The following is a 15384-nucleotide window of genomic DNA, read 5'->3' as shown; positions in this document are numbered from 1 at the left end:
CACATTGGTTAGACATTTATATAATTTTTAAAACGATCCCCCTAGTTGTTCTTTCTCTCCTCTGGCTCTCCACCTAGCCACTACATTAATGCTGACTGCATTCCCTATGCTGTGCTCCCCAGTCCCTGTGACCATCTATCAACTACTAATTTGTACTTCTTTAACCCTTCACCTCATGATGCCTTCAGCTTTGTTCTTTTTAAAGACTGCTTAGGGAAAATCCCACTTGATCGAAGATTTTTGTATCTGTATTCATCAGAGATATTGACCTGTGGTTTTCATGTTTTAGTACTATCCTTATCTGGCTTTGGTATCAGGATAATTCTAGCCTCATAAGTAGTTTGGGAGTGTTCCCTCCTCCTTTTTAATGTTTTGGAAGAGCTTGAGAAGGATTGGCAATAATTCTTTAAACTGATAAGTACAAGTACTATACTTGATCTTAGCCAAAAGGCAGAGAATTGATCAATAATTCTTTAAATGTTTGGTAGAATTCACCAGTGAAGCATATGGCCTTGAGCTTTTTGTTGTTGTTGTTGGGTGGTTTTTAATTACCAATTCAATCTTTTTACTTGTTATTGGTCTCATTGGAGATTCTATGTCTTCATGATTCAGTCTTGATCGATTTTATGTTTCTAGGAATTTACCCATCCGTACCTTTTAGGTTGTCAATTTTGTTGGTGTATAATTGTTCATAGCTGTCTCTTATGAACCTTTGCATATCTCTGCTATCAGTTATGTCTCCTCTTTTATTTCTTATTTTATTCTAGTCTTCTCTCTTTTTTTCTCGGTAAGTTATTAGGAGCTTGGATTCCCCCCACTGTGCGGCTGATACAGGCTGGCCTGCCTTTCTTCCTTGTTCCTAGCCATTTTCCTACATCTCAGTTTTGCCAGTCTCTGAGCAAGGTGAAACCAAAGTGGGTCCTTTCTGCTGTCCTCAGAAGGCTGGGGAACTTACCCTTCCCTCTCTTTCCTGGTGAGGGGAACTCCTTGTAGCTGGGAAGCTCCCTCCTGGCACTGAGCAATGCCAGCCTGAGGGATGCTGATAAAATGAAGCCGTTTTTCCTTCCCTTACTGTACAGTTATTCTCAGGGTTATTATTATTATTATTGTTCCATTGTGTTGTTGTGACTTCTTGAATGGACTCCTGAGCTCTCTTAAAGCTGGTTTTGTTCATGCATAGCTGTCAAATGGTAATCTTTGTGGAGGGATGGAAGCTGGGTTTCTTAGTTTCCCATCTTGGTGATGTCACTCCTGAAAATAGGCTATTGATTTCCAATTGCTCTATGGGAGATGGCAAGGAAAAAGATAATTAGATGTGACCAGATTATAAATGACAAAACTTTCAATTACCAATGTGTAAAAAATTGTGGGTAAAGGTAAGAGACCCTAATATGTGTTGAGCCTCTACTATGTACCTGACATTTTATAACTATTATGTCATTTAATCATTTCTATAATTTTCCATGTCAAGTATTTTAGAGATGGGGGTTAGTAAGGCAAAGTAACTTACTTAAGATTATGCAAACAATAATTGACAGCCTGGAATTGATCTTATGTAACTTGGGCACTAAATGTGAGCAAATTCATTATCTTCTGAACATATCCAACTATTTAGTCAGTAATTTAGGACTGCGCTTAAGAGAGCTGAAATGATTGGATGGAAAGTCTTATAGAGAACTGGGGAAAGGGCATGATTTCGAATCTCAGTTTTGAGAGAGAGCTGCAGAGATGAGACCTAAAAACTGAATGTGACAATATGTCAAAATGAAGTGCAAGATGCAGATGTGCTGTTTAAAGATTTAGCCAAAAAGCTGATTATGAAGCTCTCGGACCCCTTACCCACATTAGAGTTTATAAAACAAGTCAGAAAAAGTGAAAATGAAGAGAAGCTTTGTAAAGAGAAATTTGGAGAAAGCTCTTGGTGTGCTGCGAATCCTGTTACTTACCGGAAACGAAATGGGGAAAGTCTCTGCTTTACAAATCAAACTTAATGACTGGCTTCCATGGTCAGGTCTTAACAGGCATCCTCTTTGGTTTGGAGGACACAACAGTCTGTTTCTAAAAACTGCTTGTGAAATCTAAAGGGCAAGACTTGATTAGCCAGCTGCTTTGGGGTGGGGCAAAGGACTGTTACTATAGCATCAGGAACATCCTACATTCCCAGGGTTCAAGAGAAAGAACGAGTGAATATTTCCCATGGGGCAGATGCAGGACAGAGAGCTGGAATTCGATTCATGTGAGGCGTCCACAGAGAGCTGAACATTCTTCATCCAACAGAAACTGACGTTACTACTAGGCCCTGACGAAGGAATGAGTGACCACCTGAAATGAATTTGTTTGTCAAGATCAAGAAAATTGCAGAAAAGAAAATTTCAGTGGTGAACAGCATATTTTTAAAAACTCTTGAAAGTGCTCCCAGCAAGTATCAGTTCTTATATATACTTAGTCCAGAGAATACAACAAAACCCACAAGGTTTTCAGCTGCGTAAGAACGTTGCTGCCTTATTTTCTTACCTCTCCTCCCTCCTCAGCACCAACCCAGGAAGAGAAACCAACTATACTTCCATTTCCCCAAATCTAGAGAGCAAAACTGAGGAAGGGGAGAGTCTTGAACTTTACCAAAAGTTTGTAATTTTGACTGTTGCATTGGATATTTTAATTTCTAGTCTGCCTAAGAAGGGTAAGAAAAGTCCTAGGATATACCTGAATTTATGCTTAGAAGCAGTTGGAAAGATCACCCCACTGAACACATTTAAAAGGGAGAGGGCAATAAAATAAAATTGCTTTGTGATTACCTCCCATGACTCATACTTGTGCACCATGCTGGATGAAGAGACGTGTTCTCTGATTGTGGTAGGTGCTAAATGTTTGATACCAGGCTGTACCCAAGAACACATTCAATGAGTGTTATTTGGGAAGTGTGGTGAAGGTGACATGTGTCAGTTTAAGACAGGCGGCCAGCAGGTTAGTTGATTACTTGACTTGTGAGTATAGCACAGTGATGGGTGATTAGAAAATCATCATTTCTACAGCAGACTCTTTTGCTGGCCCATTGAGACATCCTATGCCAGGCTGGTGCCCCGTCTTCCAGTTGCTGAAAATGTTGGCTGCGATAGGCTCACACTTACATCCATTTCCTAAGAATTCTCCTTAGTTGACATGAGCCTCGTTATATAGAAATGTCTGGAAGATTATGCCCACCCTCCTTGTGTGGTCCACAGCCAATGTCTGACAAATATAGGGGTTCAAAAATCTGACTACTTTTCCTCAAAATGGGACAACTTTGTAGGTCTATATATGTTCTAGAGCTCTCCAGGAGATCAATTTAATGCTAGATTTCAGTAAAATTACATCTTTGCTTAGCTTATTTCCCTGCTCTATCCTGATTTCCTGTCTTTCTAACAGGTTTCTTTTGAGAACATTCTTTTAATAAATCACTTGTATAAAAACCCCATCTCAGACTCTGCTGCTAGGGAATCTGATGTAAGATTAGGAATCATTCTAGAAAGTTTACTTTAAAGAGTGGGATTCTGGAGTTAAATCACTGGCCAAATGACAATGAGGACACCATCACTGAATTTAGGGGAAGTGTCAGTGATTCCTGGCATGATGCTGCAGCAGAGAACTTGCCTGTGAAGAACTGGGATGGAATATAAGTGGAAGGGGAGACATTGGCTTATGCAATCTAACTGGAATTTTACTGAAATAATAATTAGAGGGCTTGTGGAATTGGGTGGTGGTGCAAAGCACCACCGATGATGGGCTGAAGAGAGAAACTACAGCTTTGTGTCTGTTAATCATCAATTTGTAGCAAAGTGTGAAATTTAGAGGCCCTCCTTGGCATCTTTTAAAGAGATATAATTTCCTGAATCTGGAGGACCATCCGAGCTGATAACCAGGATTCTTTGGGTTTTAGAAGTAGCATGTTCTGCAACTGTAAAAACTGCTTTCATCCATTTACTGAGTGATGCTGAAGGCTACTTACATTGCGTGGGGCTCAGAGCAAGAACATCCTCTGCAGCAAGTTCAGGCTGTTGCTTCGTCACTGGAGCCATATGGCTCAGCTGATCCCATGTTATTAGAGATATTTGTACTGAGCAAAGTTGCCATGTGGTGTCTCTGGCAAGCCCCAATAGGAGATACCGTATACACACCCCTTAGGTTCTGGAGCAAGGCCATGCCATCTGCAAAAAATAACTATACACTATTCAAGAAGTAGCTGCTAGAATGATACTGGATCCTGGTACAAACCAGTTATATGATCACAGGGTATCAAGTGAGTGTGCTGACAGCAGTGTTCATGAACTACATGCTGTCAGACCCACCAACTCTAAGATTTAGTGGACCCAGGAGCAATTCATTGCAAGAATTTATAGAACTTCTGGAATTAGGTTCAGAGGTCACAATGCAGCTGCATGAACAGGTGGCCCTGTCACTCACTGTTGTAGCGCTGATGACCATCTCTTAGTTCACACTTGCAGTCCCATGGAGAGTTCCTTATGATCATTTGATAGAAAAGGAGACAAATAAACAAATAAACTGTATTTGACTTATAAAGAAGTCACTCTGATATATTGGTGCAAGCCAAAAAATAGAGTGTGGTTGCAGGACAGCCCTTCTCATGAATAGCCCTCTAAAACAGTGGTAAGTGGAAGTCCTCCCAATGGGAAGTGTGGAAGAGCTTTAGCTGGTTTGCTAGGTCATCTACTTTGTATGGACAAAGAAGTAGCCTGGGTTACAGACTCATGTGCAGTGATGAATTGCTTTACTGGTCTGTTAGGAGCTTGAAGAGAGCAAGATTGGAAGGCAACAAGGAGGTCTAGGGGGGCATCGTGTGTTTGGACCTTTGGGAGCAAAATATGGGGATCTTTGTGCCAAATGTTAATGCTCACCATAGAGTATCTATTGCAGAAGATTAAAAAAAACACCCTAGTGTAGAGGATGACTTGGTTAGTAGATGGTAGCCAGTCTCTATCCTCAGTCACTCCTTAATTACACGATGGACTAATGAAGGAAAAAAACACAGTGATAGGAATGGAGGCTATATCTGGGTTCCCAGGCATTTCGTTTCCAGAAATGAAAGTTGACAGACTAGGTTTCCTCTTACTAAGGCTGATCTTGTTACTGCTATTGCTAAATGTCAACTTTCCCATGATAGTAACGGGGACCAACACTGAGCCTTCAGTATGACTGTACCTTCCCTGGAGAAGATCAGCCATTCATTTGGTATAAAGCTGATTACATGAGATCCTTTACCATTTTGAAAAAGGTAGCAATTCACCCAGATCTGCATTGACACAGCCTAGGGATGCTTTGCCTTTTCTGGCTCCAACGCTCAGTCAACACCAGTGTCTGAGAGCACTTCCCACATGGAATGCTGTATAACTTCTCCTTGTCACTAAACTTAAATTTATAGCTGTTGTCTGGTCACTTTGAGCTTCTCATGCCAGTAGATGATCAAGTACAGAGCAGAGGTGCCAAACTGGAAGAGGTTATTGGAGCCTGATCATCACGAGGAGTGAAGGCTGCTGCTATATCATGGGAGCAGGGAAGAATATACTGGACATATTCCTGGCACCACCATGCCAATATAGCAACCATGGTCTGATAAGGGCATGATAAAAAAATGCTCAGATCTCTCAGTGATACAGATCTGGGTCTTTCATTCAAGCAAGCCACCAGCAGAGGTGAGGGCCATCTCTGTGTGGTAGAAAACGATTGAGTATTCATTACCTACTCAGGACCAAATGCAGTAGCTGGGACTACAGTTCATCCTGCTCCTCTTGGCTTATAAATTTCCCCAGACATTGTGACCAACCAGAACTCTAGACCCTGTGTCTGGATGGAGGAAACTTAATATAAAATAAAAGTGGCCCTGAGCAGTGCAAGATGTAGAGGCATCCTTCTTTTAAAAACTTCCCTTATCTGACAGAAATCACCATGTCTGTAAATACCTAGGGAATGATACCAAGGGCCTGGACTGTGATGACAAAAGCAAGATATTTAGAGAACAAAATTTCAGGAGGCACTCATTTTCAGGTCCTCATTGTATTCTCCCCCAGGGGATGCCCTGTGTCCACAGACTTATTGATTCAGTGATGCAATACCTTGGTCTCCTTTCCTCAAAGCGAGTCAACTCTGGGGAACATTCATGCTTCAGCTATCTCTGCATGAACAGACTGAAGCTGAGGCCAGACTTCACCTGAAATCTTATCTTTCTGTAGCTTTCTCTCCTGCTTTTGGTCAGTTACTGTGGAAAATAAATGACTACCCCATTTGAACTATACCCACGTGATATTATGGATGCCTGTTGTATATCAGACTATTCTAAAGAAATTCTACATTTTGTTAAAATCCATTGAGCTTCTTTGGTATGATGCTGTGACAGACTTGCTCCAGGTCTCACAGCTGGTAAGATGAAGAGCCAAGATTGTAGTCCTGGTTTGGATAGCTACCAAACTCATAATACATTATTCAGCAGTTGCACTGTACAGTAGACAAATACATGATTTGCTTTGGTCATCAACTGTCTCATCTCATTTCTAGTTTTCTATGGTAAAATGATTGATACAGGAAACACTTTTTCCTCATTTCTTGTGTTTCTAAAGAGGTGCTTCTGCTTCATCTCTTAATAAAAAACGGTATTAGAAGGGATCTTCCAAGATTTTGTCTCAGTTGCTCCTCCCCGCAAGAGGAGTGTGTGTGTGTGTGTGTGTGTGTGTGTTTAATTAAAGCTAATTGGTGAGATGTGTAGAGGTCATCATGCATTGGCTAATGTTAATAAAACAATGACACATATCTGTACTCAAGAGACAGACATGGAAGTCTCTGTTTTTTTCTCTCTTATTTTTGTTTGTATTCTTTTTTTTTTTAATTTTTATTTTGGGGTGTGTAAAATTCTTTGTAGTTTTAATAGTTACCTCTGATTAATAGGTAACTATTAATAACTGTTTCAAGCAAAAATCATAAATGGATGCTAAAATTACTGAGTGAAAGTTTGATGCATAATGAGAAATTTATATATATATATAAATATATATATACCTTACTTCCTTACTGTTAAATTGTGTACCTATATATATATTGCATTATGTGTGGGAGAAGTATGTGTTATCTTTCATGATGAAGTAGAATAAGTAAGTTAAAATAGCCTTGAGTCACAGGCAGTAGCGAGGTAATCGTTAAGAGATAAAGTGGGAGACAAATCGTTAAGAGATAAAGTTAGCAGAGCCAGATCACAGAAACTGGAATTGGAACTTGGGTAGTTGGAAACCTACCAAAGAGTATTAAGTATCTGAGTGTGGGTGACATGATTAGTTTTGCTTCTCAAATATTAAGATGGCATGTAGATATACTTTTGGATGGGGGTACAACTAGCGGCATGAAGGCCAGTCAAATCTACTGTAGTTACACATTGAGTTATATTACTGGATTGGGTCGGGCCAGTGGAATAGATGTCAGGAAGAATTTTGGTTGATTTGGTGACAAACTGAATGTGAAGAGTAAAGGAAAAAACAGTTGGGAGTGATAGTGAAGTTTCTTTCTTGAATAGTTATCTTGGTGATAGTGTCATTTACCAAAGTAACACAGGGTTAAGAGCAGTATTTTTAAAGAGAACATGTTGAAAATATTTTCCGATGTTTACTGTTTGAGTTGTTTATGTTACATTTAAGTGAACATTTCCATTATACAATTGTATTTATCAATTTGGAGCTCAGGAGAGAGATCAGCGCGATATATAGAAGGCAGTGGAAGCCAAGGCAGAGTGTGTAGAGTACTAACAGGGAGCTGAGGACAGAGCCCTTAGGAACACCAACAGTTAAGCAGAGAAAGGGGACACTAACAAGGTACCATGGAAGCTAAAAATAAGGAAATTGTCAATAAGGTGGTCTGTCATTAGAGGTCAAGAAATGGGGCAAACTGTATATAGCCTCTGAAATACCCTATCCCATTTAACTGATATTCTGTCTGCCTCCTGCACTCTTCCCCATCTCATCCCTTGTAAACTTATGATCCTCCTTCAAGTAAGCTCAAAGTCCATTCTTTTGGAAAGTTCCCCAAGTCCCAGGGACAGACTTAAAGCACACTTCTTTATGGTTCCATTTGTTTTGATTCTGCTCTTCGCATTGCATTTAAATTATCTGTCTACAAGCCTATCTCCTTGCCAGACTGTGACTTTTGATTTTATATTCCCAGCATCACTATATTTCAACCTTGGCTGAATCCCTAGTGCGGAGTGTGGTAATTTTATGGAAGACACTCAAAAATCATTTGTTCAGTGAATAAAAAGCTATTCAAAAATGAGGAAATCTGAATTGCTAATGATGAAAAAGACAAACAATTTTCAGGGCATATATTCCTAAGGGATTATGTCACAAACTGGTTTAGGCAAGTCACTGCATTTTCTAGGTAATTTGCTTCCCCATTAGTACAATCAAGATATTGGTTAATACTGAGATTCTATGTTTTATGACCAGTTCTATTTCAGCTATTATTTTATTTCTGAATTTAAGTAAAAATTTTGATTGAAAAAGAATCTTTCTCTTTCTACCTTAGTTTTTCCTCTGGTTTTTAAATGGGTCTTGTCTAAGTCTAGAACATTTTGAGTCTCAGTCTCCTGTGTGTCTTTGTTACTTTTATTTTCTACGAGAATTTTTGAGCACAGTATGGTTACGACTCACAGACCGAGCAATGTCCTAAATACATGTCAGCATGTGTTGAAAGGCTGTGGATGAGAAAATGCCATCACTTCCTGGGTAATTGGAACAAGGAAGAGGACACTATGTACAGAGATTCGACAAAGAATTAACTCTAAAGCAGTAATGGGCTCATTTGTTACTCATGGCACTGCTTATCATCACATGCCCAGGGTCCCTCATGAAATATCTGAAAACCAAGGTGTGAAGATAGGACCTAGAAACTGGTCTATTCATAGCACACACTTCAGAGTTCCTCAGGGTGTTTTGCTATAGTCATGAATATGAAGACCAGCTCTTGTGCCTAGAGGCTCATTAAACTCTGGGTAGGTAAAGGAGATTAGATGGCAGGGCCGAAAGTCATGCTTCTCATTTTATATCACTTTCTTGTATGATTTTCATGGTTATTCATGATTACGAAAGCCCTGAGGATATTAGCTTGTAGAATACTGGCGAAATAGGTCTATTCATATAACCATATTGCTATAGCTCTTAGCATAGTACCTAACACTATGAAAGCAGAACCAGGACCTTATGATAATAGGTATTAATACATAAATGCTGACTAATTAAAAAAGACTTTTTATATATTGATATGAAAATGAATATCTTATAGGCTATATATTCACTTTTGCATCATGATGAGTTGAAAATTTTTAGCATTCCAAGTACAAAATCAAAAGTATATTTAAATGTATACACATGAAGATGTTCATTACAGAATTATAATAATAAACAGTTTGAAATAAATAAAATACCTTTTATTATGAGGTTGGCTAAAAAACTTCAGGCATTACAAGCCAAAGTAATATTATGAAGCCATTTCCTTTTTAAAAAAGGAAATACGCCCTTAGGCACTCCAATTTTTGGAGGGGAGGTGGCTGTATTTTTTTAATGACATTCCAACTCCCCACTTGTTCCTCCCCTGTCCCTTGCTGCCAACTTCTAACCGTAATAGTGACTCTGTGCTTGCCTATTAGTTCTATATGTAAATAGAATGTTGTAAAGAGGACCCCTCCCCACACTACCTGGTTTTCCTTCCTTTTTCTACCTGGTCATGGCCACTCATGGAAGCAGGACCAGTAAGGGACCGTCGACTATATTTATTTTAAAAAAATAGAAGTAAGACTACCTAGCAAAGTTATTAAATATACATGATGAATATAACCATATAACCATATGTATATGAAGAAAAGCCCATAAAAATAACGATGTGAGGATAGTAGTCTTTGTGTAAATATTTTTCTTACATCTAATTTCCAACCTTTCGGGAGTTAAATATCTTACATATTTCTAAAAATTGAGTTAAAGAATATTTTTAATGACCTCAAACATTGACATTTCACAAAGATGATACATATGGCTAGGATCCAGGAAAATCAGAGGATCCTGAACAAGGATAGTGCTTTGAGATATTGAAAGGTAAAAATAGTAATGGTGGATTTATGTGGTTTCCTTCTCCCGGGAACTCTAGGTAGGTAGGGGTTAGGTAATTGTTTTTGCTTTCAGAGAGGTGTAAGCTTTGAATTCTAGCTCTGGTTTCTGGGAAAATTGCATAACCTTTCTGAGCTTCAGTTCTATTCTCTGTGACCTGGAGAGAGTATCTCTTTGACAGAGTTTTTGTAAAAAATGAAGTGGGATAGTATATGTGAAATTCTTAGTACAGCACTGAATTCCTAATTAAGTGCTTAGAAAATTGTAATTATTTATGCTGCTTGATGTGATGCCCTCCTTGGTTCTTTCAATGTACTTATGAGATAGAAAAGAATTACCACTCATTATCTTTTCTTGGTAAGAGGGGAAATGGAATCCTTAAGCTGGGATGCACAGGTCCAAAGGCAGCACCAAACCAGGTGAAAAACACTCAAAGAGTGAATGTAGAGTTCTATCTTCTCTACTTATATCAAGCAGGGCAGGGCCTAGGACACATTCAAAAGCCAACTGATTTATTTTTCTCATAACAGGGAAAAGTATATGGAATCAGAATGTTCTATCTTAAAGTGTGTAATGGGAATAGTGTCTCAAGATAGTGTCTCAAAAGTAAAACCCAAACCCACACACTCAATTAACATGAAGTCTAATTTCTTTCTGGGGATTCTGTCTTTCTACTACCAAAAGAATCTTTTCAAAGCTCACTCATGTGCAAAGAATTATTTTTGTTCCCCAATCTCTGATAAAATCTTGAGACTAGAGAACTTCATAACTAGTGTTATGCTCGTACTTTGAGAATAATGTGACACATCCTTATTTCTGTTGCCAAATCCGGATGCCTGAGGTACCCACAGAGGCCTGTACAGAGCAGCAGAGGTCCCAGCAGGGGTCTCAGAAGACACGTTTCTGCTTGATGTTGTTACCTGTTATGTCTAAAGCAAAGTGTCTGATGCTGAGCCTCCTTTTTCATTTACTTCCAACGCCACCATACTTCACCGGTAATTTAAGGCACAAGAAAAAGTCCTTATCTTGTTCCACTTAGCCAAGTGTGCCCCACTCCAAAATTATCTTGCATTTTCAATGTTAAAGCTGTTACTAGAAACTAATATCACCTATCCTAGAGAGTAAAAGCTTATAACTAGGATGACTTCCTCAAGACAGGTTCTTGTGTCTGAGTTCTCATGAAGCCAGAACTGTCATTATTTTCTGCCTACTAGTCTAGCCTGCCCATAGTACCATCTTGTTTCTTTATACTGATTTCATATTAGGAGATAGATGGCCCTTCTGTGTCCTTGGCTCCAAGCTAACTCAATACACCTAAATAAGTTTTAATGGCTTTGAATCTTGTGGAGAATAATTTAGGGTCTTAATCTTTTCCTCTGGAAAGATCCCTGGGTTTATTTACAAAGTTTCCCAATTTTTCCCAAGAAGCAAAACCATGCATATTCACAGTTCTTTCATGCAACAAACAAAACTATACTACCTAAAACGAGACCCTAAATAAATAAATAAACTTTGCTCCATATAGCCTATTTTATTCAGAGCCTTATAATGTATCACATGTATTATTTTTAACTTACTCTTTATATTTATCAAAGTAACTTGGTTACATAATTTTAAAAAGCCAACTTGTAATCACAGATTTTAATATTTATTGAGTATTTACTATGTGCCACATACTGTTCTGGATATTTTACATATATTATCTCATTTAATCCTCACAGTTACCCTTGTAGAATAGTACTCTTGTTATCCTCATTATAAAGATGAAGAAACTGAGGCTGAGAGTGGTTAAATAACTTACTCAGATCACATAGCTACTGGACTTGGCCTTAATGTATAGCTCTTCTACTGGGACTTCCCATCACTTCCAACCAGGATTAGAGCCACTGTTTTCAGGATCCTTTTTTCTTGATTTGCTCTCTTATCTTGGTGGAGCAAATATCTGAGGATCTTTCTGGGGAATAAATTCACGAGCCGTAAATTTTGGTATCATGGGTATCATTCAGGGATTGTGTCATCTGTATTAACAGATTGTGTACATTTCTTCTCAAGTCTGCATTCAGTGGCATTACATCAGTAACTCGAAATTGACTATAATATATTTGCATCATGAAAATCAGCAAACACTACAAATCAGTGCTTTTGTTTATTTGTGTTTCTAGCAAAGCCAGTTGCTAAACATTTACCAGCATGCCACTGCTGCTACCTGTAATTCCTGAGCCTTTGGTATATGGGGGGAGGTGTACAGAGAAAATTGCTGTCAGTTGGTGTCTCATTAGCATTCCTCTCTGCTGGCACTGGCTAATTGACTTTCTTTGATCCACTTACACTTCTAACATCTTGCTATCTTGTACAAGTCTGTGATTTCTTTGTCATACATCTTTTCTTTTAACTCTCAGTTAAGACAGATTCAAAGAGGAGGAAGCAATAAACATTTTTTAATTCCACCACACATATTTAGAAATCCTACATTTAAATAGAAGAACCCTCCTTCCCGCTCCCTCCCCCTTCCCTGCCCCCTTCCCCTTCACCCTAAGTTTATTGTTTAGGAGAGTAGGCCAGGCAAGATATGATGGTTGGGATCAGAGAGGTGACAGCAAAGATAGAGAGAAGTAGATTCACTTGTGAGACTTCCAGGAGTAGGAATAAAGGAAGTTTCAAGAATGTCTCCCAAGTGTTTGAATGGATGGGTTTAAAAAGTGTCCTTTGTCATTTAAAGAGAAGATGAAATCTGAAGTAAGAGCAAGCAGAGCAGCCAGGGAAGGAAGACCAAAAATTTGTATTTGAATGTGTTAAGTTCGAGAAGCCTTTGGGCCATACAAGAACAGATGTCAACTTGGCAGCTGGTTGTATGAAAATGAAACAAAATAGAGAAGCTGTTGCATTTCCAACCTTTGACCCTGGTTTATTTATTTTTTCTAGACAAGCTGCTGGTTTAGTATATATGTGTACATATGTATTCTCATGAGCATTTGCGGCAAAAGGACAGCAGATCCATGTGTAATTTATTATACTGACTCGGGGATCCTTGGAAAATTCCATAGAGATGTCCTTTAATCAGTCTGGTCTTTGGGCATCCTGATGGCATCTGGTGTTGAGGACTTCTGTGAATGGAGCTGTTAATAAAGACAAAAGTCTTTTATCATGGCATTGTCAGGCCCCATACCTCTTTCCTTGCCCCATCTCTGGCTGGCATAGTAGTCTAGACCTTGGAAGTACTTTCCAACTCATGCAGAGAGAGAACTGTCACCCCTCAATTTTCGCCATAAGATACTTCAAGACTTCCTAAGGTGTTCTAATTACCTGAGGTAGTTAGACTGTTGACTCAGCTACCTTTTGCTTCTTCTATTGAGAATACATAGGAATTTCTAGGTACCATCCATGACCATAGATGATGAGGGAGACTCTAGTGGCTAGAGACTAGAGAACTTAACAACTATTGTGTGAAGCTTGTACATTGAGAATAATGTGCCACATTCTTAATATAATTTTTTCATTCTTTCTTTTAGAATTATCTTTCAGCTATTCATTAACCTACTACCTAAATAGCATCTTATTGAACTCAGTACTTCTTCAAAGAAAACTAAAAATTTCCCAATCTGTGGCCAGAGAAGTAATAAATAAGCTCTAATCCTATTTTAGCCCAAATTCTGTGGTTATTTAAACAGCATTATCTACTCATGCTGTTGACCCAAATGGAGATCTAGGACACGCGTTTCACTGCTTCCCCTACTCTCACACTGCCATCCCTGTCTATCCAGAACCTTCTAAGTAGGCTTTTGTCTTCCACTTCCTATCAGGTGGGGAGATAAAAATTTAATATCCTCCATCTTTCAAATCTATGGTTCCACTGTCAGACCACAAGCTTTATTTTATGTAGAGGTAGTTTCTGGAATATAAAAATTCAATTTCTTTCTTGACCAATTATGCCCTTTGAAACTAATGTTTATATACTTTAAAAATGTCAACTTTGAGAATTGATAAAAACAGTGATCCCTTTTTTCTCTCTTGGATTTTTTGCTTTAACAATATGACTCCTTCCCAAAGCAAAGTCTGACTTTTAAAAAATGCTGTAATATAAGAGAGAAACAGAAAAGTACATTTGTCTGTCTGTCTTTCTGTCTGTCTGTCTGTCTATCTGTAGCATCAGAATTCTATTGCAGTATACCACCACTGAAAAAGAGAATGTCCCCCGGGAGGTATCTAAATGCCTATTTATCTATTTATTTATCTATCTATCTATCTATCTATCTATCTATCTATCTATCTATCTATTCATCCCTCCATCTATCTATCTCTATCTCTCATCATCTATCTACCTACCTACCTACCTACCAATCATCTATCTATCTATCATCTATTTATCATCTATCTATCTAATCTATCTTTTATGTGAATGGTAATTGAAGTAGTGTGTGTGTGTGTGTGTGTGTGTGTGTGTGTGTGTGGGTGCGCACGCGCGCGCGCGAGCATATGTAGAAACTCTTTTAAAAAGCTTAGTGTGTGTGTGTGTGTGTGCGTGCGCGCGCGCGCACGAGCATATGTAGAAACTCTTTTAAAAAGCTTAACAGAAAGAAATATCTGTACCTAGTAGGTGGCAACGTGGGCTGGACCAATGGATAGTTGATGTTTGGTTGCTGACGGGAATGATGCAGTAGGAAAGAGATGTAAAAGATAATAATTTAAGAGCAGAGATTACTGAGGAGTCAAGGGAGAAGGAAACCCAAGGTGTCTGATAAGAGTTTGGGAGACTTCCGTTAAAAACAAGAGGAAAGGCAAAGGTGCTGGGACATTTGCAGACTCAGTAGTGAGACGTGTGGGAGTTCATGATTAATAGTTCCAACTTTCTCATGAAATATGAGGTATGGTCATTAATGTGAAGGAGAGGATAGAAGTAGGTGGAAAATGTGATGAGAATGGAGAAGGTATGAGATCGTAATTGCAGATAATAAGAGAGCAAGAGAAATACCAAACACAAGATCTGGATTTGGTGATCTTTAGGATCCTGTTACATTCTAGATGTTTGTAAGTCTTTTGCTGATTTATTGAACATGCGTTTTTCTGATCAACAGGAGTTGAAGCAAGCATCTTCAGAATTTCCCCTACCCCATAATAACATCTCATGAGCCTTTGTGAATTCTGAAGTTTTGTCATTAGAAGCTGTGAAACACTCTGCATCTGGTCTTCCTGACTCAGTGTATAGAGGAAATGGATTGCTCACTAAGATTCCATTAGTGAACAAGTCACTATTCTG

At 38.7% G+C, this 15384-nt stretch overlaps 1 non-coding gene across 1 annotated transcript; it reads right to left on the bottom strand.

Annotated features, from left to right (window-relative positions):
• Nucleotides 1–270: 270 nt before the first annotated feature.
• Nucleotides 271–463, bottom strand: LOC112476725. The gene has a single exon (XR_003045184.1). It is a non-coding gene; the product is annotated as a U2 spliceosomal RNA (small nuclear RNA).
• Nucleotides 464–15384: the final 14921 nt, after the last annotated feature.

This window comes from Pteropus alecto, unplaced genomic scaffold, assembly GCF_000325575.1.
Source record: "Pteropus alecto unplaced genomic scaffold, ASM32557v1 scaffold71, whole genome shotgun sequence".
In the NCBI taxonomy this organism is placed as follows: Eukaryota; Metazoa; Chordata; class Mammalia; order Chiroptera; family Pteropodidae; genus Pteropus; species Pteropus alecto.
The sequence above is the reverse complement of the archived record's forward strand: the minus strand, read 5'-3'. Positions and strand labels throughout refer to the sequence as shown.